The 26,859-nt window shown below is 38.9% G+C and overlaps 1 protein-coding gene across 1 annotated transcript in view; it reads right to left on the bottom strand.

The window, feature by feature from the left end:
• LOC124170185 overlaps window positions 1-16,355 on the bottom strand; it is a 41,541-nt gene extending 25,186 nt beyond the window's left edge. The window contains exon 1 of the mRNA XM_046548879.1: window positions 16,175-16,355. The gene's annotated coding sequence lies outside the window, so the exon portion shown is untranslated. The remainder of the gene's footprint in view (window positions 1-16,174) is intronic.
• Window positions 16,356-26,859: the final 10,504 nt, after the last annotated feature.

Genomic DNA, 26,859 nt, shown 5'->3' with positions numbered 1-26,859 from the left:
ATCATGATCACTGTAAGAATACACGAGACCATTCAAGAAAAGCGAAGCACGATGTACACGGCCGGTCGTGCGGCGTACTTAGAGGGCGCCACGGGTGTCGGTTCCTCTTGCCGATCTAAAAATAAATTAGCTGCAATACTTCGTCGAGCTTTGATAAATCGCACTATAGACCGTCAAAGTACGTTGTAATAATGGACGAGGCCATTCTAACTCAGAATCTACGTACAATCTATGGTAGTATTCAAAGACTGGCGTACTTTATACGCGTTATAGCGCGATCGCTCGAAGAGTGAAAATCATAGCTTTAGATTCGAAAATACGACGATTACCTAGTCAATTTAATTTTTTCAGGTCTGTTCAGCATTTGAAGTGGCAAGAAAAAATTATTTAAATATTTATTTAAAAAAATCTAAACCTGACACTGCGCAAATAGCTGAAAATCGGATCTGAATTTAGCTTTGTATCACTCTTGCCAGGTTCAGCTTATTCGAAATGCTATTGGAATCATAAAATCGATTGGAAATTTTATCTAGTCCTAGGTAAAACGATCAAAGTGCCTAAAACAGAATATCGAAAATAAACTTCTCCGAAACGCAACGGAAAAGCCATGCGGCGATGTGCCAGACCCGTCGGGTTGAAGCAATCGTAAAGCAATTGTAAGCAATCTATAAAGCAATTGTGCACACACTGTACAACTTATGCAGTGACATGGGTTCTGAAATATCTTTAAACAATTTGACTACAGTATTTTTAATCACTCGCTGAAACGTGTATCAACATCTAAGGACCTAGGCATTATCACTGACGATAAATTAAATTTTTCTCCGCACATACAATCCATCAAGTCTAAAGCAATGTCCCTCTTAGGACTCCTGTTCCGTTTCACTGAAATGAAAGACCCCCAGGCACTTCGAACTTTTTTTTCATCTATCATTCTTCCAATTCTTACCTACTCTTGTCCCATCTGGTCTATCTCTTCACAAACCAACCTCTCATCCCTGGACTGTGTCTGCAATTTCTTTGCCAATATAGTAAAAAATAGAATACAGCATTTACGCAACATGTCCACTAATGCTATTCCCTCCTCCCTCTTTATCCCCAATCTCACTACCCATAGGCTCACAGCTGATTTAAAACTTATTTATAAGATTCTCAATTCCACCATCGACTGCCCAGCATTGCTCTCTTTTATCAATTTTAAAGTTCCACCCCGCCCTACCCGTTCTCATCCCCTAATCCACATGCCCATTCCTAGACTTTCGCTCACGAAACGTTCGTTTTTCTACCGCATTACTTCTGTGTTGAACTCACTCCCTCCACACATCGACCCCTTTGCACTCCCATTGAAATCCTTCATAAGCCTTTCCCTATCCTATCTGTCACCGAAGTAGTCTGTCACTGCAGTTTCTTGTTGTCCTTTTGTTTTTGTAAATGTAATTATTGTTTTCTACATGTTACATTGCGTCTTCGTCCTCTAATTTATGTATTATTACCTGGCCACTATAAAATGGCAAGTATATGCTGTATGTGGTTATATTTCTTTAAAATAAAATAAAATAAAGGCTGATTCTTTTCTAAGATCAGTCATTTCAAGTGATTTTGTTGTAAGCTTATATCCCTTACACACTGTCGCTATGTAGAAAACTCCAATCTCCTCTCCTTATGCGATTTGGCAGCTGATTTACAACATGTCGATTTAATTATCAAGACTATTGACGATGTTCGTCAAAATGTTGATACAAAATTTGCTGAACTTTTCATGAACGCGGAGAACTTGCTCAGAACTGTTAACGAGGAAATGAATATTCCGCGAATAACAGCCCGCCAAGAGCATAGGGTGAAATACCACACAAAAGAGCCTGAGACTTATTTTAGAATTACTCTAACGATTCCACTTTTGGATGATTTCATTGATGAGCTTACGTCGAGATTTCAAAATCACAAAGACACATTATCATTTCTCAATATTTTAATACCATCTGTGCGTTGCCGCAGAGTTGACATCGACACCGAGGAGTTAATCAATTTGTTCGCTGCAAAGAACTCTAGAAGGCTAAATTTAATTATTTGATTATATGTTTATATTTTCCTTTAAGGGTTTATAATAAATACGTATAGTTAACCATATACGCTATTTATTTACCTTATTTAAATAATTATATGTTTCTGACAAATATTTCTCGGGTTTGCATCCAGGTTAAAGCTTTTATGTAAGGCGACGTTTCGGAAGACGACTTGTCTTCCATCCTCAAGGCTGTGTTACTTGAATGAAGTTCAATTTCACACTGAACAGGATCGACCGTTTACGGAGACAACAATACGGCTCAGGTGTCGTCCGATTGGCTGTAGGTCTTTTGAAATTCTTCACGTTTAACCCTTATGTTTTTCATACAGCTGATTACAGGTCTCCATGTAGTGCTTAGATGAAAGCCGGTGTCCCGATTGAAATTTTTGGGATTGAGGCGGATCTCTATTGCTTCCTTAACTACGCGGTCCCAGTAACGTTGAGCATGGCAAAGGATTTTGGTGTCGTCCCATTTAATAGCATGGTCTTCATTAATGCTGTGTTCCGCCACGGCCGACTTTTCTGGTTGCGCTAATCTGAAAAATCTCCGGTGTTCTTTCAGCCTCGTCTCAATCGTTCGGCCTGTCTCCCCCACATACATTTTACCACATTCACAAGGTACTCCATAAACCCAAGTAACACAGCCTTGAGGATGGAAGACAAGTCGTCTTCCGAAACGTCGGCTTACATAAAAGCTTTAACCTGGATGCAAACCCGAGAAATATTTGTCAGAAGTATTCACCAGGAAAAACTTAAATCGTTTTTTAATTATATGTTTGTCTACTATTCCATAAACCCCCCCCGAAAATATTTTCTGGCTACGGCCTTGATCGAAATTCCACTGCTCATTGTTACGTTTTGATCCCATAAGTTGAGTGTAGGGGGATAAGAGGGAATAGTTTCGACCCATTACGTTTGACACACTACGTGTAAAGAGGTTAAAACATTGACCTTAAAAATGGAATGGCAAGTTTTTGTTCGCCGTTCTCTTGTTAGTGGTAAAAATATGAGTTCCCCATGCATCTAACGGCGGTAGGCCGAACCTCTACTTCATTCAACCATACCTCGTACTGGTAAACTGTTCGAAGGTGAAACACGTGGTCCCTCCGGAGCTAAAAATTATCTACGTTTCGTTTCGTAACAGGGTTTTAGTTTAGTTTTCACCCGAAGTAATTTTGACTCCGATTTCGTTTTCACCCTGAGTTTAGCTCCCCGGGTTTAAATTCATTTAGTTTCTACATTTCGTTCCTGGGAACGAAACTAATGAAAATTTTATGGTTTTGACATTTGTTTCCTTTCATTTGCCCACCCTAATATATTCATAATATCTCCAAATAAGTTGTAAAGTAAATAGGATATGCAAAAAATATTAAAAATCAGTTGTAAAGCCTGAATGACACGATCAATTTTTTTCGTCGCGAAAGTGATCACTATCGCGATCACTTTTCCCGTCGCGAAAAGCGATCGCTCCAATGATCATTTTTCTGAATCACACGGTCACTCCTGCCGTCGCTTTTCGCATCATTTCCGATATCACAGCTCGTTGTCATGGGACCCGCATCACGAAAATGTATATCTAGCGTGTTTGTTTATCTATGACGTTCCCACAATTGTCAAACGCTGCGCTGCAATCACACCATACGGTCATGCGTTCCGATTGGCTGATACGGGGTTTCAGTGACAGTTTTAGCGACGTAAAAAGCGATCGGACGAGTGATGAAAAATAGCGATGGGAATCCTCATCGCGATCGCGAAAAACAATTGCCGGCGACGATCATTTTGCGAGTGATCACTACAGTGATCACTTTCGCGACGAAAAAAATGATCGTGTGATTCAGGCTTAAGATAGTTCTCCCGGGTACGAAACTAATGAAAATTTTATGGTTTTGACTTTCGTTTCTATGGCCAACCCTGATATTCATAATATCTCTTAATATTTTGTAAAGTAAATAGGGCATGCAACAAAAATAATAAAAATCAGTTGGTAAGATAGTTCGGTCTTTGAAGGTTTAACCAATTTTTAATGCCAACTGTGGAAAGGACGTTCGATTGCACTGTCGATGATCGCAGCACTCAACGTGTTACCATGGTGATAAACGCTGTTTGGGGTTGATAAGGATGTGGAAGTGATAGAATCGACCAGCTGCAAGAAGATAAATTCCGAGAATCCGTAGAGCACTTCAAGAAGTTGCATTATTCTGCGATGAATTCCTGGAATTCTTCTCCGTGTACAGTACACGGTCGTTTCAAACCACTTCCTCGTCCTTATCTATTCCAAACAGTGTTTATCACCAAGGAAACATGTTGAGTTTAGCTCTCATAGACCAAGCAATCCAACGGTCCCGTAAAAGTCAGGATTAAATCCTTGTTTACAGAAAAATTAGCAATGAATTATCCGTGCGCAACACTTATAAAAAAGCAAAGATCCGAGCTCAAAACAAGAATAAACATCAAGCGATAATGTAAATACTGCTGAAGTTTAACGTGCACGATCAACATACATGAATTACATACATTTTTCGGCACTCAACAATACGAATCAATTTTCAATTCGAAGCAAGCAGAGATCTGCGTTGTTTATATACAAATCCATAGATTAAAATGGCATGAAAAAATTGTTTTCTACAAACTCTCAATACTAGCTTACTTATATCAAAATTCATTGTAAAGTCACTTGAACGAAAACTACGAGATTACCAAGTGCTCAAAGTGGGGCAACTTGATTTTACGCTAAAAAAAGGTTTTTACAATAATATACTTAAAAAAATAATAACTGTTGTAATAAAAAACAGAAATTGAAAACCTTAGCAAAATTTATTTTTGTTTAATCAATCAAAATTAATGGTAAATAGTTTTGGTAATAGCTTAGTAACGTAATATATATAAATTTGTGCAAAGGTAAGGTATATCAAAATTTTTGTGTATTCTCTTCTTATTTAAAAAAAATTATATCATCGTAAAAAAACTCTATCGCAACATTTATTTATGTTGGTAATGATATTGTATATCATTGTATTTTATATTGTTCTTATGTTTTAATTCACAACCCTGATGATAGTTTTACATAAAATGAAACGTTGGCTAACAACTTTTTTGCATTATTTAAATTTGACCATTTTATCAGGAATTTGAGATTTTATTTTTCGTCAAAAGCTGGGGATTCAACATTTAAAAAAATGATACCTTTTTATCTTCATAGCTGCAGTATTAACGGAGTATATAAGGGATTATATAAAAAGACCTTTTTGTAATCTAATATATAAAATTCTCGACTCATGTTTTTTGTACACAAACTCCTACGAAACGACTGGACCGATTCCTATAAAATTTGGTGAGTGTATTCAGTGGGACTGAGAATTCGTTGTATACTATTTATCATTCTTCTCCAGGGCCCACGACGCTCTAAAATGGGCCCTAAATCATTTCCATAAGAAACACATGTAAAGTTTGTTTTTTATGCCTGAATACCTTTTTTCTTTTGCGTATTTAAACTATAGCGTAGTATCCTTCATCAAAGAAAAAGAAAGGCAATGATTGCGATTCGTTACCCACCATTAGTGTATTCATAACATACAAATTATTTGGTCACAGAAATCCCAGTTTAGACGAATGGCAATGGTCAATTTTAACCTCATTTGAAAAAGGCCAGATTGGCGCCCATGCGATGCTCTCCACGTGACGTCACAGGAACCTAGTTTCTATACGAGTAGATAGGAGTTTTAGATCGCCTGAGATTACCAATGCATGCATGAGGCACAGAGCTCAGGGAAACATGTCTTGATAATCACTTATTAAAACTGCATATGGTCGGAAGGTTTCCTTCGTTTGATAGGGGAATAATAATCCTTATATAAGCCAAGCGCTACCAGCTAGCAGGGTACTCTGCTACCTGCTAGCATTCTGCGTCGTATCAGCGCTCAAAGCCTCGCTCCAAGGTCACCTCACACGGCGGCAGCTGTAACCAGAAGTACGTCACACAAAGTTTTCCCGGCATTCCTACTTACCCGTCGTGTTTTCGCGCGCTTGAAAATTTTCACTTTTCATTTAACCGCGAAAAATAGATATCGTCATGTAAAAATCTAAAAGCATGAAATAAGTACTCCAGTAGTAATAATCTTTCGATTTAGGCAATAAAAAAATAATAGGAAACCACCCAATTGTGTTTTTATATTTCGGGGGTTTCCGGACCCCCCGCGACCGCCCCTCGCTACTGGTCCGATATACTCATAATCAAATCGCTTCCAAAGAGTGGGATTATAGTGTCGTGGGAAGATTTCCAAATGAGAAAGTGAAAGAAAGGTGCTATTTCGCACTCGTCCGACCGCACCTTGAATATACAGCGAGCGCATGGGGTCCGGTGCAGAAAGACTTAATCCGCGAACTGAACAAAATACAAAGGAAGGCTGCGCGTTTCGTCAAAAACCGCTGCGGACAGATGGACGTACAGACAGATGTTACCCAGTATTGTACCCAGTTACCCAGTATGTTACCCAGAGTATTACCCAGATGTTAAGCGAATTAGGCAACCTCCGAGTTTCCAGCGAGCCGCTGGAGACTCGGAGGTTGCGCGCTAGATTGCTTGAACTTGAACTTGAATTGCTAGCATCAGAGCACTCATTTTAGGCACAGTAGTATGACTAGCCCTCACAAATGCACAGTCCAAAAGCCGTTTCTCACCACGGCATCCACAAATTCAATCACGGCTCGGATAACGGCGTTCACCGAAAGCGTGCAATCAGCGAGGTAGCTGTGTGTGACGTTAGAGCCATTCGAACCTGAGTTCCCGCCGAAACTGGCCGTTTCAACGGCACACAAATTTCATCGGAGCACAAAAGAAACTGCAACGTACCTATAGCAGAAATTTTTTCACCAATGTGAATTATTAGCCAAAACTCACCGTTTGCATCTACTTAAATGGGTAATTTCGTTTGAGGTTAACACCCCTATTGAGAATGGATATCTTTAAGAGCGACACGGAGAACTAATTATTAGAGCCACACTATATTTCCAGGTCCGATAGCAGCGATATATTAAGAGAGATGTTTTGCCGAATGGATAGATATGGTAACTGTATTTTACCCACACAATACAGGACTATGATGAATGCTAGTCGTCAGGGCCGTATCCAGGATTTTGTTCTGGGGGGATTTGGGGCACATGGATACCTCGTAATACGAAAAGAACGCAATGATAATGGGACCGTATTAAAAATCCCGCGTATTTTTAAAGGGTCCGGGGGGGTACATATGCCCCCATGTCCCTCCTTTACATCCGCCTATGCTATTCGTTATATCGTTAGATTATTTCCTTTTTATATGTAAACGGCTGGTGTCATAACATCCCCTGCCAAACGCAAATTTTGGTGTTCAATTTGGTACTGGCTTGAATTCTAGTCTATCGCAAAGCTTCGCCGATTCAAAACATTGGTTGGTTTAGGTTCTTCTTCTTTTGGAAGTCGACCTTGTTGATGCAGGCATGACTCCAAACTTAACTGCATTTTCAACCATTTATTTGGTTTTTTGAATCATTGTTGGATGTGAATCTCATTTCTATCGCAAACACTTTTACACATGAAATTCTCAATCGTCATTTTTTTTTCTTTTCTACGAATCATTTCTTCTGTAGTACTCTGCATGAAGAAGTGTGTCCTGAGTAAGTGATGGATGAATTTTGCTTTTTCTTGGACTACTGTTCTTTCTGTTGTTATGCTAAAAAGGCGTGTGGCAGGGGGTGATAGGACAATAGCCGTTTACATATAAAAAGAAAACGCTCAATCAAGATTACGTCTAGCATTTATTCCTTAAGTCCTTAATGGTTCGGGAGAAAAGCGAAATCACATACCCGTCCGTTCGGCAAAACACATCTCTTAATTAATCGCTTCTATCGGACCTGGAAATATAGTGTGGCTCTAATAATTATCATGTTCTCCGTGTCGCTCTTAAAGATATCCATTCTCATTGTTCAAGCAATCTAAGCCTAGCGCGCAGCCTCCGAGTCTCCAGCGGCTTCCAGCCTAATTCGCTTAACATCAGAGTAATACTGCATATTCAAGATGCGGTCTGAATCTGTATGAAACTGTGAAGGGGACAGTAAGCAAAAACGCTAATATTTCACAATTTTTTGTAGTGTTCTTCAAATTTCACCGTAAATCACGTGGAAAACGAAAATTGATTGCAAGAATAAAAATATGCATTTTTATCTTTCCAATGGTGTATGATTGAACTAAATATGACCATTTCAATTGGGTAGCTTCCTATTATTTTTTTATTTCCCAAATCGAAAGATTATTACTCCTGGAGAACGCAATTCATGCTTTTAGATTTTTAAATAACGATATCTATTTTTTGCGATTAAATGAAAAGTGAAAATTTTCCAGCGCGCGAAAACGCGGCGGCTAAGTATGAATGCTGGCAAAAGCCCGTGTGACATTATTCTGGTTCCCGCTGCCGCAAGTGAGGTGACCTTGGGGCGAGGCTTTGAGCGCTGATATGACGCAGGATGCTAGCAGGTAGCGGAGTACCATGCTAGCTGGTAGTGCTTGGCTTATGTAAGGATTATTATTCCCCTATCAAACGAAGAAAACTTTCCGACCATAGGCAGTTTTAATAGGTGATTATTGAGAGATGTTTCCCTGAGCTCTGTGCCTCATGCATGCATTGGTAATCTCAGACGATGTAAAACTCCTGACTACTCGTATAGACACTAGGTCCCTGTGACGTCACATGGAGTGGCATCGCATGGGCGCCAATCTGGCCTTTTTCAAATGAGGATAAAATTGACTATTAACAGTCGACTAAACTGGGATTTCTAAAACCAAATGATTTGTATGTTATGAATATACTAATGGTGGGTAACGAATCGCAATCAATGCCTTTCGTTTTCTTTGATGAAGGAAACTACCCTTTAACCTTCCCACCATTGATGTCGACTTATAAAAAATATTGAGGGGGGGGGCAAACCGGGGATCTTGCCCCGGAAGATTTTATAAGTAGTGAGTTTTAAGTTTAGGGCAAGAATTGGAGCATTTGAGAAAAATAAAAGTAAATTAAAGGAGGAATATATAAAAAAATAGTGTTCTGAAAACAAAAAATTTTTATTTCGTCGCGAGTATAGAGTCTATGTCGCCGACTCATGGCCCAATAAAGCGGCATGCTGTCCCAATTAAGCGTAGAATACTCTGGGATATTCCTCTATTGGGTTCTGTTCTCCAAGATCTTCCCCAATTAAGCGGCTGCCCCAAGTAACCGGTGGACCCACTAAACGGAATCTACTGTAGTGAGTTTCAAGATTTTTAAGAATTTCAGAAGAGTCTTAGAACATTAGAACGAGGTATCCTTGTGCCCCCCCCTCCCCAAGAACAAAATCCTGGATACGGAACATTAGAACCCTTATAACTCGAATGTCGGTATCTGGACACCCCGAGGAAAATTGACATGCCTAACACATTTTTTCCTCACACCTAGAACGAAGTTTAGAGGGGGCTCTGGACCCTCTCAGGGCCCATGGAGTCGGCGCCACTGTTTCCTACATAAAAGAAAATAATGTACTGAAAATTTATGAATTTTCGAAACATTTCTTTGAAAAATTAAGTTTTTCGATAATGGAAAGTGTTAAAATTAGTTTAAAACGCATTACTTTAGTACCCTGTTCTTGAAACAATGTCCCCCCTGGTTTTGGACCCCCCCCCAATGAACGAAATTCCTGGTTTTATGGATGGTAGAGATGGTGTCGCGATTGTAACGCTTCATTCTCCGTGACTACGGGAGAAAAACGATGGAAGTCAAATAATAGCGGACAACAATTCTCCTTGACAACGCGAAAGTAAACAAAAAGGAGTCACGTAATAAAAGTAGTGGAGTTCAGCCATACGTACGTATTTACTCCCGATTTTTCGTCCAGAATATTTATCTATTTTTTTGCAATTATTTTCTAAATTGATTTGTGAAGTAATGATTTGTGTCGTCGCCCCCAATTTTACTTCGTGATTATTTACCCAGGAAAATGTTTCTATAATATGTGTTAATAGGAAGTAAGGGCATGTAACATCGCCGCCAATTTTTCTTCGTGATTTACAACTCAGGACGATTGTGTGTTGTGATATGTGCCTTATATTATTTTATTTGCGACGTAAAAGTGAACATTAACTATGAAAGTTATCTTAATAGCTAAACCAATCCAAGCCTAGTTCACGGCCTCCGTAACGGCTTGGTTACACGGTACATTAACACGTACAATTTAATTTACGTTTGCGTGAATGATTTTGGTGGATCGGAACGGAACATTTACGAATGCATGAACCAAATTATAACAGGTTCTATTTTCCGTTCATGCACTTGTAAAAGTTGGGTTGTTACACGGTACATTTTCGTGTTCATTCATGCTTTAACTTGTACGTGTTAATGCAGCGTGTGACCAGGGGCGGAATTCTGTACACGGATACCGACGATCGTCGGTGTCGGTAGCTACCGACGATCGTCGGTCGCACCGATAGAAATGTGATTCACAAAACCCCGCTACCGACAGATTGTCGGTGCAACCGACAAATTCGTGACGTAATGCTTTTGTCGGTACGAAAGTGGCACCCGCACACGAGGCTAGGTGCCTCGACCAATCATATTTCTCCTTTGTTTGCATTAAACAAATGAGGCTCCGAAAACGCCATCTGTTATTCGTCAGCCCGCGAAGAAGTTAAAAAGAGTTGATCACTGCATTGTGAAATATTTACGATGTTTAATCACTCTGCGAACAAAATTTCTTACTCCCGTTGGTGCGATGTGGCTTGTATTCCGAGATTTTGCTGTATTTACCATCGGATTTTTTCTAGCCCAAGTAAAAAAGCCTTTATATTCAAGGATTCAACGGTCGTTGATAGAAGAACACCGGCAACATTAGGTGCTCAATGTATTGGAATTTTCAAGTATAATTGTCTTGAAGAGGACTTTGTCTGCTACATAATTGTTCACCTACGCTTATTATAATTGTATTCTTGGGATTAGCAGTGACGAAATTATTTTTATTAGTATTGTAACAATGTACCTTCATCTTGAGCCACGGCTTGTTTACATCGTTTGCCTCATTGTTCGCCGTAAGTCCGATACTTCCACAAGGGTAATTATTTAATTAGAAAACATTTTTGTCGCTTGAATTCACATTTTGGGCTATTTAAAATACATTCGTTGAGAAAAACACCGAGATTCCGCGGATATCACGGAAGGTATCATAGCGTCAAGTGTTGTGATTGTGAACTTGAGTGACATACTTTACGCTATCTATTTGGAAGTGTTAACTTTTGCATTTTGATACCATTTGTGTGTTATTTCAAACTTTGCGTTGATATGACTTTGACTAAATATGCTTGATCAGTGTTAATTTGTGATATACCGTTGGAAGTATGAAGGTTTTCTCGTGTTGAAATCAAATTTTTGTAGTTTTATGATGAATAATTCATTAAATGTTTCCTTTTTTCGTGCAATCATTCTTTTTATTTGCCCCTTTCTACCGATGGAATACACGTACGTACCTACTCAGTGCTCTTATAGTAATAATGAAAATCTATCTTGAAGTCCCGTACGGTGTTTGGTTAGTATGGTGAAGTAAATTCAGCATTAATTTTACGGGAAGTTTTGTGCACCGGTAAGGACGTCAAAGAGTGAGAGGAGTTAAGTGATGCCATTTATATTCTTCTAAAATATAGTAGCAATATGCTTTTTCTATTTCGTCGTTGCTGTCTGATGCTCTCAAGAGTACTTACGAATGTAGGAGAGTTATTTTCATTATAAACCCCATTCTCAGACGCTCACATAGGGTATTGAAGTTAATATAAAAGTGAACGAAATGTCCACGTATATATTTCATTGAAAGTGCATCAATAGGCATTCGTTTTTATTGAAAATATAAATTAATTTCGGATCCAAACTTTACGAATCAACAATAGATACCTATCGTGTCTTGTTGTGAGTAATTTAAAAGCAAAGCAATACGTTACATACTTAAAATTACGGAATATTTATAATGTAAAATACCTTACGCTATTGGAACGCATAATGTAATATACGTTTAACATTGGCAAAGTTAAATACTGCTCCCACTATGTAAATTTTACGTTTCAAGTGTTTAATCAATCATTTTTATTATAAATAACATACAATTAGAGCACTTCCACGGATCTAGCGTCGTAGATTATGATTTAAAATCGTCAGCTTAGGCCGAAAAGTGTAAACAAAAGTCCGCCATGTTGCTAAAAATTTGTCGGTAGGTCCTACCGAGCGTTTTGAAATCGTCGGTATGTACCGACGGGTTTACCGACAACTGTCGGTGGGATAACGACGATCGTCGGTAAAACGTGTCACCTGAATCGCTCGTACCGAGACTTACCGAGAGCTCGGTAGGACCGGCTTACCAACGGTGTACAGAATTCCGCCCCAGGCCTCCAGACGCAGGGGCGCAGCTAGGAATTAAGGCTGGGGGGGGTTTAGGTACATCTAATACCGGGGTGTGTGGAGGTATAGTATACCCACCAGGATAAGTGGTAGGTGTGCGAGATTGATAAATTGCGGAATTTGAAGATAAATGGTTCAAAATGGTGAGTTTTATGGCTTTCCGAGGGATATTTTATTAATCCTTACACTATTCTATTAGTCATATCAATCCAATTAAGTAAAATGGATTAAACTGAAAAATTTCTCAGAGTTCTGGGGGGGGTAGGTTTATCCCACAACCCCCCCCCTAACAGCGCCACTGTCGAGAAGAGCACGATTATATTAATTAATTATCTGCTTTTTTTATTTCTAAAAAGCGGCTCTAAGGAGTGTATTTTTTTCTTCCCGGTCCTCTTGACTTTTCTGAGATTTTCATTTGAACAATAGGGCAGTTTCCTTCGTCAAAGAAAACGAAATGCCTTTAATGCGATTCGGTACCCGACATTAGTATATTCGTAATTTACAAATTATTTGGTTTCAGAAATCCCAGTTTAGACGAATGGCAATGGTCAATTTGAACCGCATTTGAAAAAGGCCAGAATGGCGCCCATGCGATGCCACTCCACGTGACGTCACAGGGACCTAGTTTCTATACGAGTAGATAGATAGGAGTTATACATCGTCTGAGGTTACCAATGCATGCATGAGGCACAGAGCTCAGGGAAACATGTTTTAATAATCACCTATTAAAACTGGCTAAGGTCGGAAAGTTTTCTTCGTTTGATAAGGTATTAATAAACCTTTTTTAAGCCAAGCGCTACCTGCTAGTAGGGTACTCTGCTACCTGCTAGCAGCCTGCGTCGTATCAGCGCTCTAGCCTCGCCCCAAGGTCACCTCACACGCCGAAAGCTGGAACCAGAAATACGTCACACGGACATTTCCCTGCATTCATACTTAGCCATCGCGTTTTCGCATGCTTTAAAATTTTATCTTTTCGTTTAATCGCGAAAAATAAATAGCGTCATTCGAAAATCTAAAAGCGTGAAATGCGTACTCCAGAGTAATAAACATTCGATTTAGGCAATAGATGATTAATAGGAAACCACCCTATTGAGTCTGACTAGGGACCAGCGGATCACAGAACACGCGATCCGTTCCATTCGGAAATAAATCGATCCACTCATGAACGGCTCACGAACGAACGAAGCGCTCAGAGTTCTGTTTTGAGGTCATTCACCCATTGATCTTCTCGTAGGCTTAAGTAGGTCAACCTCATCTTTTAAGGGTGACTGGAGAAACCTATTCTGGAGGATGAAAACCTTTTTATTTTTTATAGTCTGGAGAGGAAAGTGGCCTTTGCTCATCAGCTAATGGAATAACCCAGAGAAGCCTTCTCACTCTTGAAATGAATCGAAGACAATATTCATTGTAATTTACGATAGCTGACCCGGCGAACTTCGTAACGCGTAGCAATCAATAAACAATTTAGTTAATCAATTTGTAAATCAAGAACTTGTACCAATTTGAAAACATATTTGACGTGTTATAATAATCTAAGGAAAAATATTCAATAAAACTACGAAAATAAGTATAAAAAATGGCTCGTAACAAACACATTTCTTTATTCGATCTATATAAATATTTATTGATTCAGGTTAAATTTAAGAAAATGAGGTGAAACCGATTGATTCGTCGACAGTAACAAGGCCATTACCGATAGTCAACAATTGCCCGGAGATTTGTTTACAAACACGGTACAAACACGCAGTAAATATTTTTATTCATATACTTCGCGACGGTTAAAACCAATTTACAATACTATGGTTTACCGAAAAAGAAAGGAGCCTTACTCAAAATGGCTGCGTAGAAAACAATTACATTGAGAAGCCAGTACCAACAGTAAAACATGTAAAAACAAAACAAGAAACAATTACAAGACAATAAATTTTATTATTTAGTACATACAGCCTGAAAGGTAACTATGAAACTTAGTTACCATAAATAATAATAGTTGCGGGAACGGTCTCCGTTAAAATTCTAATTTCTCCTTCTTTGTTAATTTAGAACTGAATGTGTGTATATTTTTTCAAATAATTACTGTAAAAATATTTTTATAACCCTTTAATTTGTTAACATACATCACAACTATAAAAAAAAATTATTTTAAGCCTTGATGAAGGTTTCAAGTTAAATTGAATCGTAGGAAAAAATTGTAACTTCATTTCTTTCAAGGCATAAAGAACAAGATAGAGATATTTTTACGGGTGGTTTAATCATAATAATATAAATAACAGGCTTCAACATCAATTGAGTTTCTGATATGCGTGATAATAGGATAAGTAAATAAGGTTGTCCACGGCAACACCCCACGAGAAGGTTTCCGGGCCAGGTTTATCGAAAAAATTATAAATAAATTCGAGTGAAGCACATCACGATAAACAAGCTCATATTATTGAGTCGCCATGCCAACATGCCTCAACTCACTCGAAGGCGTGCGTACTAAACTCGAAAGCTTTTTGAGGGCGTGTAAATATAGTCAACATGTTGCAGCATGCCTATTTTCGTCGTCATTACGCAGTCCACATCACGTCACGCGGATTCCTGGACGAATTCAAATGAGCAAACGAGATGACATTCATGCACGCAAGCATTTTTCCATGGATGCGTGACGAATGTCTTAGTAATCCTTAAGCGTGACGATTTAATTTCATTATATAGACAAATAAAAACAGGGAAAGCAAGTATTTTTACGGGTGGAACGACATCTTTTCATCCTAATGCTAACGATTCGAAATAATTTCGCTGCGAATCGACTGTTCCTGGAATTAACTGACGCCAGAATTGAAATAAAAAAAACTATTATCTCATTCACGACATGCTCACTCGATCGATAAAAATCAATGCCTTTTCAACTTACGGCGTGACACACTTAACAATAAATCGTACGCGTGAAAAAAGACACGCCCATTTCGGGATATTTTCATGCATAAAATGTGGTATTTTTCGCTTGATTACCAAGTATTTCTTCTAGCATTTAGCTAAGGTGATCATGTTCAAATTATCCAGAATCAGAAATATTCATGGGAATTTCCAGCATCGCCATGGAACTGTTTTTCAGAAAAATTAATTTATGCAACTTACAAATTCAGATTCCGAAAGTTCCAAAGGATAAATTTTATCTTCACAGCGCAAACAGACAAAATTTCGGCTCAAAACCGTAGCACCACCATAACGACAGCATCAAGTAAAACAGTAATTGTTGCCGTAACGTTTTAAACATGCTTCATCCGTTTAACAACAGTGAAGATAACTTCGTTGCTAAATTAAATAAATAAACCACGCTTTGTGACTCACTTCCTGTGGCTTCTATGACTAACACAAATTGACACGATATGAAATAACAAGCGTAGGGAAGTCCACTCCATCGGAACGGTTAATTTTGAAAATAAATTTCAGAGAACGCCGCGTCAATAAGATTTATAGCTCATTCGGTGTATGACAACGCGACTGTTTACCCAGCAACTGACAACTTTTGTAACAATCAAACTGTAGCTAGAAAAGATCCTGTTCAGCTATTTCGGAGATTTTTAATAGTATGGTTTTTAAAACAATCTTTCAAAAGAACAAGCATGACATTTCAAGTCGCGGCAAAGGTTACTCATGAAAAAAAGCCATATAAGTCGGTACTCACCAAAATGCGATTGTTTACGCGATCACTGTACGTGTGTTTATATCCAGAAAGAATCTGCTCCCGTAGGCTTTGTAGCGATATCACACTTTTCGATTAATCAGTCAAAGTCACTTATTCCAAGACGGTATCGTACGAACTAACCACGCCCATCCAACAACGCGCCGATACTGAAACTGGTGAGGTGGTGGGTAGACGGGAACCAACCAAGGAATGTACTAGGCAAGAGACTGAACTTTCCTCGCGTACGAGGCGCCGGAAGAAACGGCGACGAGTTTCGATTTCTCGCCGCTTGGAGCGCTACAGCTCAAACTGCCATAGAGCGGTCGTTTTCAACGGAGGCTGAGACGAATCTACGGTAAAAGCGACGTTTTTGCGCCGTTTTGAAGCTGTTTATGCTCCAAATTACTGATAAAGTGAACGGAAAAAGTCAGCTGAATAAATATAAGTCTTCATTTTAACAAGTTCCGTGAGTTAAGTATCTTAAAAACCTACCAATCGTTAAATATGTTCTGTTTTTTAATATTATCCCAATCGTTTATGTTTGTTTTTTTCGAAATAATTGAAAATTTTCACGATGATAAAACTTATTTCGGCCTAATGCATATTAATTATAAATCTTAATTGAATCTGGTACGTTTAAAAATGGTAGGTATCCCTATCAAGTTTCATTGCATCATAGGGTAGTTTCCTATTATTTTTTTATTGCCTAAATCGAAAGATAATTACTCCTGGAGTACGTATTTCATGATTTTAGATTTTTAAATGACGATATCTATTTTTCGCGATTAAATGAAAAGTGAAAAATTTCAGGCGCGCGAAAACGCGACGGCTAAGTGTGAATGCTGGCAAAACTCCGTGTGACGTCGTTCTGATTCCCGCTGCAGCAAGTGAGATGACCTTGGGGAGAGGCTTTGAGCGCTGATACGACGCAGGATGCTAGCAGGTAGCAGAGTACCCTGCTAGCTGGTAGCGCTTGGCTTAAATGAGGATTATTAATACCCTATCAAACGAAGGAAACCTTCCGACCATAGGCAGTTTTAATAGGTGATTATTAAGACATGTTTCCCTGAGCTCTGTGCCTCATGCATGCATTGGTAATCTCAGACGATGTAAAACTCCTATCTACTCGTATAGAAACTATGTCCCTGTGACCTCACGTGGAGTGGCATCGCATGGGCGCCAATCTGGCCTTTTTCAAATGTGGATGAAATTGACCATTGCCATTCGTCTAAACCGGTATTTGAGCGTTTCTACGTAACTGTCATACTAGGGTTCAAAAATTCAATTTGAATTAAATGGACAGTTCAAAGTCCTAACATGGTGTAAATGTTCCAAATTTTAATAATCCGTACTTGTTTCTTCCCATACTCCAACCATGTTTTGCGAAAACGCCGCGTAATTGAGCTCTCGTATTATATGAGCAAATGATTCCGTTTGCAGAGCTATTCTATTATTGAATATTTCGCCACTAAGATGCGAACTTTCTATGAAAATTTCCAGTTAACCATTCTCCCCAATCATGACTGTGTCTTACCAATCCATTTCATCAATACTTAAAGTCACATGCTCACGCAGAGGAATGTAACGCAACAGTGCATCGTTTTGGTGTCAGTCAGTGACGATTGACATACATTTTTTTCCGCTGACCAAAATCGAGGGATGCGGGAGATAAATCGTTTCGTATCCAAATCAAGTCCATCCCAAGGATGAAAGATCAGAATAAAAAAATTCCCCAGTATTCACCGTTTTTGCTCCTAAGCGCTGTCACTGACATTTTAACCCCTGATATTGCTCGAGTTTCAAATTTTGGTGCGTGCGCTTAATTGGCCCCGACTGGTACACTAAATTTGTGGCATAATATGTTCCTCGAGTAATAATGCCATATAAGTTTTATTGTTCTCAGTAAATTATTTGTTTATACTGCGGAGTATTTCATTTTTTTGCCAATTGTTGACTCCGGCATGCTGCTTATCACCGTCACCTCCGTTGTCGTCGCGTCCTTTTGGTACGTTTGTTGTGAAAGCGGGACATAGGAGCAGAATGATTGTTGAGATCTGAAATCGTTACTTGTAGCATGTGTCAGGATTTATTGAGTTGGCAAAGACGGGAGCAGAAAGACAGCGCGAGCATCGTGAGAGGAAAAAGCAAAAAGCGGTGAATGCGAGGAATTAAAAAGGAAGGATAGAGAGCGGCAATGAGGTCGTAACAGATCATGGCAAGGGTGGTGTTGATGTAGTTGAGGGCAAAGGCAGAAACATGACCTGGGAAGCTTTTAAGTCGGGTTCTCCTGTAATAAATGCAGTGTGAGTGTGTAATTAAAACAGCATGAAAATAAAATTTGCAGAGATCCCTGTACACGCCATTTCTGCCTCCAATGAAATGCTGGACTGACAGTGGCACGGCAGTTAACCCATACGGAACACACTCTTTGTTCACCATGTGGAGTTAGTTGCTATAAATATAATTAAGATGTCTCCTTAGATAATAGATCACAGTGATAGGCGTACTCACTATTTTAAGCGAGACTATAGAAATGGAAGCAAAATTACTGGATAAATACATACGATGTGCTTATGTTTCAGTGGGGTAGCCAGGAATTTCGTTCGGGGGGGGGGTTCAATACAGGGGGAAAATAAAAAAAAAACAGGGTACTAGGTAGAGGGTTTTAAACTAATTTTAACACTTTTTTCTGAAGGAAAATAATTGTGTTTTTATATTTGGGGGGGGGGGGGGGGTCCGGACCCCCTGGACATACCCCCCTGGCTACGCCTTGTTATATTTCTTTTATATAAATTTCTGTGTTCAATATAGATATATTTTGCAATGCTCATTCCATGAAAAAGAAAAGTTAACAAGCATCAAATCACATGTGTCAGTCAGTAACAATTCCCGTCAGTCAGTGACACTCCATTTTTATGACCAAAGAGAGGAAACCATTACTCCCACAAAGTCACGATTTCGCATACGTTTGGGCAACAACTAGAAATATTTTACGTATTTCGTAGATTTTTTCATCTTGCATAATTTCGGAGCAATCATAAGAACTGTGACGATGTCAAAAAACGGAGTTTCATATTTGTCAGTCAGTAACGACGACTTTGAAGTAAAAAATCTCCGGTTCTCCAGGGGTCACAGGGTGGTACCAAAGCCAGTGTACGCTTTCATTAACTTATTTTGGTGGAATCCTCCAGAAAGTTCCTACATTGACTTGTATTAAGTCAAAGAGGAAATATATGAACAAAAACTGGGTGTAACGGTCAGTCAGTGACGTGTAGAAACGCTCATTTCAAAACCCAAATAATTTGTATATCATGAATACACTAATGGTGGGTAATAAATCGCAATCAATGCCTTTTGTTTTCTTTGATGAAGGAAATGACGCGTATTGATTCATTATTACATGGTTTCGTTCTTATAGTTTTGATTTTATTATTTCTTTAGTTTTATCGTGCCTGTATTTTATATTGGTCGTTTTGCATTGTTGCTATGAAGTTGTTATGCTGAAAATAAATAATCGGTCACTCAGACTGCAACAACAATGGAGTTTGCATTGCATTGAATTGGTTGTGTTAATTAAATCTTTTGATTTTAATTACATGCTTTATAATAATATCACTTTTCTCTGACCAAGAGTAAATTTGTGAAAGAATTTCGTTTTGAATTAGAGTTACTTTTGATTCTTATGGGGGGCACTTGTCCCCTGCTGGGCACGTCCATGTTAATTTTATTTGCATCGGATTGTCTGCAAACGCGAGGAATAGCGTGGAAAGGAGATGAATTTGATGCATTGTGTCATCTTGGATGTAAATTTCAGTTATAAGCCCTTATCAATGCTGGTCAAAAGCACAGAAAATAAGTAAGTGAGTAATTAAAAAAGTATTTAAAACTCTACGCTACAGCTGATGTCGTCATGTGGCAGTCGCTATTCAATTGTTTGTATTCATGAGAACTCGTCTCTCATTTATGCTTTTGAATTTGAGTCTACGCTATCGCATGCCGCAGCGAGGTCCGACATTTTATCCTTCGCTCCATATTATACCTATTTGCCGATGCGCTCAAAGGGAAAGATTACTCTGGATTCCGTACACGAAGACATCGTGCATGATCATTCACGCGATGCATCCGACTGTCGTTTAGCTCGCTGCGTCGTCCAAGAAAAATCCTTTCGTGAATTTTATTTACTCTTCGTGAAGACTGCAGTACTCCTGCGATTTCGTATTGGTGTTTTTTTGTGCAGAGCTTACAGGTGTGCAAATATGCAGGGGAGGCTCTAATGGGAATGACGAATGCTATTAATTTCATTATTCACTGTTAATTCCAAGTTTTAAGCAATTGATATTTCGAATCTTTACTAAACATGAGATACATTTTAACCCTAGATTAGACTACAATCACTGAGGTGCGTATATTAGCATTACACATACCCAAAGAATAACTGTGGATCCCGTACGGAGTCATCGTGAATGATGGCTAATATCATTCACTCTCGCTGTGAACATGACGAACTACTGCCGTTCGGCTGGCCGCATTTTCTTCAATGTTTGCTTAAAATGCAGTGAACTGTGTCACGTACTAACCGTAGGAAGGAATCGTGTCTATAAGGCATTGGGATGACTCAATTCAGAGTTGAGGGTGGAGAAAAAATATCGCATTGACTATGCGAAGCGACTCTGAATATCGTTCAGTTGCTGGGTAACCGTGTGACGAGAGTGTCGAATGTTATTCCCGAGTGTGCCTTTTCTGTCTAGTGAAGAAATTATTCCCGTGTTCTGACAACATGAAAGAAGTGTTTTACACTTATCTAAGATGTTAATCTTTCGTGGTGCATAGTGAATTAGTGCATTGGTGAATGTGGATTAATAAAATAATCCGATTTTGGAAATCACTGGATTAACGCCTGGTGCATATAGTGTCAAGTGTGTTCTATGGTGTACGTGGGGAAGCACCTTGTGGTGATTGTGTTGTAGTGTGTAGCTTGTTGTGTTGACAAATAAGTGTCTAACGGCTCCAATTACAAGGAAAAAATCAAGTAAGGATAATTTTCATCTTTTAAAAACTAATTATAATATATTTGTCCATACTTTCGCGTGTGTGATTAAAATTTTATTGGCTTTATTATTATTAATCACACAGAGTGCGTTTAGAATTCTTTATCGCCAAGGTGTAGCATAATTATTCTATAAAATCCACGTCTGACCACTGACTTACTGATTTATACTAATATTTGGTGTGAACGAGACGAGATACGAAAAAAGTCACGGAGTTAGTCCCCACTGAAATTCTAGGAAAAGTTGTAGTAACACAGGACTTTTTTTTAAATCGAAGGCTAAATATCACCGAGAAAAAAGATTCTACGGTCTAAAGATTGTCTCCGTGGCTGTCTGACGTTGGTGGTTCGGCGAGTTCTTTTATTATACTACTCTTTTTGTTTCTTGTATTTTTTTAGTTATGCTTCGACAAAGAAACGCAGTAGAAATGGATCGATTTTTAAAATATTTTTTGATAGCACTTATTGCCGAAGACGAATCATTCGTACCATTTCCATACCATTAAGTCCGCTTTTAATTTTAAGAAGACGTAAATAAAAATTGCTGTTATAAATACTAATAACATTCAGCATAACAGCCTTAAGGATTACATAAGCTAGTAGTCTACACTATAAGTTAATTAAACCTATTTCTAAGTAAGCCCTAACGCTGCCTTTATTGTCTCTTATCTATCGTGGAAAAACCGACATTCTGAATCAATTTGTTCTTCAGTCTATCTCTCTTATTTTATTTTTATGATCTGATCTACCGTAGTATGCTGGCGTTCGTAATATATCCAACTAACTCCCTCTATAAGCACTCTCATTACTTCTTTACAAGGATACAAAAATCGTTGGACCAATAAAAATAAATTGTTTTAGATAAAATTTGGTGGGTTATGACCCCTGTTACCCCCCCTTACATCCGTGGTTATTAGCATCTGTTTTAGCAGGATTAGGTCTTCAGTGAGGGTGAGTAGTAGTACAGCCAAGGGGTTGGAGGAGTTGGCACCCCGGTGTAGATTGCAATATCACTTCCATTCATATGAAAATTCATTTTCTTTACTCACGTGTTCAATATTATTTTCCGTGAATTTCTGCTCCGATGGCATACTCGTACCAAATATCGACACCATATTTTTCTCCTTGCTTATTTCTCATATCCGTGGCAGCAGCTCCGAATAACACTTGGATCAATGCCCAGGAAAACGATTGGAACAGCATCACTGTAAAATTACACCGAAGAATAAATACGGCATTAGAAAGGATTTTGGAAGTATATGTAAGAGATTTTGGAAGTAGATGTAGATTTAAATAGATATATTGCATGAATCCGATAGTTTGAATAAATATTATGGGATTATCGTTATAGTATGGGACTTGTAGGGATAATATTGATAGGGTGATTAAGCAAACAAATGATAATCATAAATATCAATAAGTGACCACACTAAATATTGCTGAGATACAGGTAGTTTATCCGAGAAATTGAAAAAAGTACTTGTAATATATTATGGGACTGTGAAAACAATGTCGATAACCCATCCTATGCAACCCGATAAGTTTATGGAATATTAATGAGGGATTCCTATTGAAAAGACAACACAAAGGGCGCCATTGAACAATTGCGGTGAGGCGTGGAACTATATTTGAGGGGATTTACGAAAATATAATTATATTGTAATCACTCACTCGATCGCTGCATCAAACGGAAGGTTGCTGTGGAGAGACGTAAACATAGACAGGACATTCCGTACCCCCATTCTCTGTAAGCAGTAAAGCACGTGTACCGTAGGATCATTTCCCAGCAAAACGGCGATGAAGAATTTACCTGTAAAAATACACAAAAGAGACCGACACACGGAACATCAACCATTTACAACTTAATGTCTGAATGTATTTAAACGCGTAAATGAACATGAAAATTTCACCGTGGAACCAGGGCCGGCCCTAGCAGGTGCGGGGCTAGGGGCGAACCTTCAGTGCGGGGCCCTTCACTTAAAATATTACACTCCATACCCCATCTATAGACTCGAGCATTTCGAATCCCTACCACTCTCTGGCTTAAGTATGTGGTCCCCTCCCAAATTCAGACTTCGTAATTACGCCGTTATGATACCTTTTTATAAAAATTACTGCATTATTATTCCTTTTTCATAATATTATTTTTTGTATAGCCTGGACTTAGCAATACAGTAATAGTTGAAATTGGGTTTTCAAAACTATCGTATATTTTATTTTTTTTCACGAACGCGGGGCCCGTCCCAGGCGAAACGGAAGTGTTGAGGAAGTGTTGGGGAAGCGTCGGACGGAGTGTTCGGGAAGTGGCGGGCAAGTGTTGGGGTAGCGTTGAGGAGGTGTCGCGGAAGTGTTCGGGAAGCAGATTATGGCCCACTTGGAACGCTTCCGCGGAAGTGTTTCGGAAGCGTTCGGGGAGTGTCGACAACGGTCGCGGTCGAGTGTCGGGGAAACGTCCAGCGAGCGTCGAGGAAGTGTTTCCCACGCTTCGGAAGCGTTCCGGGAGTGTCGGGGAAACGTCCGGGAAGTGTTTCAACCACGAAGTGGCGAGGAAGTGTTCGGCAAGCGAAGGGTCGACAGTCAGGTAGTGTTGAGGAAGTGTTCGGGAAGCTGCCGGGAAGCGTTCACGTACCGTTAAACGCTTCCTGAACACTCCCGCAACACTACCCGGACACTTCCCCGAACGCTTCCTTTTCGACAGGGGTGGCTGTCGCCCCGCCCTGAGGTCGGCCCTGCGTGTAACCACCCAGCTTAAACGAATAGCAAATCTACAGGAAATAGAACCTGTTCTAATTTTGTTCATGCATTCGTACATTTTCCGTTCATATCGACCGAATTCGTTCATTCATTCACACATTACTTCGTACGTGTTAATGTACCGTTTAAAGAAGCCTTAAGAAAGAAATACCGTTTGAAGGGAAACCGAATTTCCCGCTGATAAAACGCAGGGCGGCCAGATATTTGTGATGAGATGTCGAGTCAAAAAGTGCAGCAAATTGAATCATAAGATACCAACAGTTGACCATATTATTGTATTATGATGTAAATCTGCCAAACAACGACGAATCAAGAAATGAAATGCATATTATACGATGTCAATTATATTGATAATATACATTAATAATAATATTTTACTCACGGACCCAAATACTTCCAATCACGTTAATGTCGTCCCAGCAAGCCGCTGTTTGCACCAGGTTTTCTTCCAACTCTGACCTCTCATGCGCACGCTATTTCACTGTTTTTAAATTTCTCCAGCAAACTCTGCGTGCATGAAAAATAATCACGTATCTGCACGCGTGTATCCATTGGGTCGTCATACGGATGTCAATGGAATTAGAAACAGTTGTCCGTTGATGCAGACATTGTTACGCTTTAGTAACAGTGTGCAAGCAATTTGAAGTGACACAAAAGATAACGAGTCATATGGTGTGATGACGGTTAAGAAGACCGTTGAGTTGTGGGTGGAGGAGGAAAGTCAGGGAGGTGGGGAGGATACGAAAATGGAAGTTGAATAGAGTATTTAAAAACCGTCGGAGAGTCAAAAGGGCCCAGACACTGAGACAGACGAACTTTTTCCGTGCACAAGGAAAGCAGACGTGACGTCAGGAAAACAAAAGCCAATCGGTGTTCGAAATCGTTAATCAAAAAATAGCCTAATAGTTTTAAAAATTATTTTAAACGAATTTATTTAAAAATATTACATTTAAAAATTAATTTAAAATTTATATTACTTATTATCTGAACACTGATACTCTATTTATATTTTTTTACGAAATAAATGAGACTCAAATTTTCGTGACGTCATAAACGTCCTTCACTCAGGTGACGAATCGCACCCGCGCAGCTCCTATCCATCTCAGTTTCCTGCTAACCGCCGTGGAGTTAAGACGTAAGTAAGCAAGCACGTTTTTATGGTGTCATACATTTGTCATGGCTATATCATTTTAGTGTTTAAGATATGAGTGAATCTGCTTTTATCAGTGCTTATAATAATTCGCGAATTTCTCTGCTTATTTGAGATTTATCCCGCCTATGATTATTTTTATTACCCAATGCAAAGAACCTCAATGGTTTGAAGGTAGCGTAATCGTGATATCTTCGCCAGTGATTTCTGTGTTTATATTGTTCCAGCGATACCATAGGACGTTATTGGGGATATATTTTCTCTTAGATTTCAAATACGTCCCGTATATTCACCGCTTATTCGCTTTCACGACTTCGAGAGTCATTGTGAGTCTAAATTGTTCATAAATTGAGTTCGATGTCTAGTGATCCAGTTTCAGTAATGTCGTCAGAATGTCTCGCATATCAGATGTTCGTAAATTGTCCGTTGCAGCGATCATATTGCGATCTTATTTTCACTAAGGCGGATTCTGATTGATTAGGCCTGATTGCGATAATATGTGAATTGCTTACGTAAGTGCTTTTCCCCAAGGCTGTACGTACTTACTACTCCGGTGATTTCTTTAAGAGGTTTTGAGAATAGCTTACACGAAGGAATTCATCCCCCATCGTGTGGTTTAAGCGATTATTACTATCGAGCATTCTCGTCTTCGAAGCTATTGCCGCTAGAATATTCCGAGTTTTATGGGGCTTGTCACCGAGGTGATGGAATACTTGCAAGGCTGCCCCATTTGACCACCGACTGATACACCTAGTTGTTTTCAGTCCCGAGAGTTATGTGGATATCTTACTGGACTAACTTCTTAATATAATTCGCGTTTATATTTGAAGTAGACGTCCCTCTCCCTTGTGTCGTCGGAAAGCAGTTGTGATCGCTTAAATGTATCGCAGTTATTCCGATATTTCGTCTGAATTCAACCGAAAATGACTTCTCAAGTTTTCCTCGCTAACTTTCTCGTCTTTACCGTTGAATCACGCGACTGCTGCAAATTATAAGAATTGAATTGAATAGTTAAGTGGATTAACTATCATTTTTCACCAATTTTTAATTTCCGACATAAACTTTTCCGTGTTCACAATAGCCGGTCGTTGCTTCGATATTATTTAATCATTCGGGTTTTGTACTCTTGGTTTCTGCTTGATGATAGCATTATGTTAATGTGTGTCCATTTCTTATTATTTCCAGTAAATTGTTTCCGTGTGGTAATAGTGCTGTGTCAGTTATAACGAGTGGAATTTCTGGGAATTATATTACGCCGGAGAGAGACCCTGAGGGAAGAAATGGTAAGTGGATTTCATTTTTTAATATTATACATTATTTCATTATGTTATATCCCAAAATGTTGCCATTGGTATGCTAATATTTACTTGAAATTGAAGCATTTATTTTTTTTTACATTTATGGGATTGTTTGCTTTCGTCTACGAACTGAAGATTTAATTTTTATTTGTCTTGTTCCTCCGCGAATGGAATTATTAGAAACAATTGCAGGGAAAATTCTAGATGAGATCGATAGAACTTTGTGCGTTTAGGTTTTTTTGTGTAGATCTCAAGATGGAGGTGACGATTTTTTTAAATTTCCCTATCATAGTTTACTAGTCTCAAAATTTGTCATTTTACTACTTAGTGGCTCCTTAAAATTGAACTACACCTGAGTGTTCGTCATGGATATTATTATCTTATGAATAGACTTGATAAGGGTTCTTCCGGGTTGGTTTCCACTTGATGAAGGATT

Source organism: Ischnura elegans, chromosome 13 (genome assembly GCF_921293095.1).
Source record: "Ischnura elegans chromosome 13, ioIscEleg1.1, whole genome shotgun sequence".
NCBI classification, from domain to species: domain Eukaryota; kingdom Metazoa; phylum Arthropoda; class Insecta; order Odonata; family Coenagrionidae; genus Ischnura; species Ischnura elegans.
Note: the sequence above shows the minus strand (reverse complement) of the source record. Positions and strands in the feature narration are given on the sequence as shown.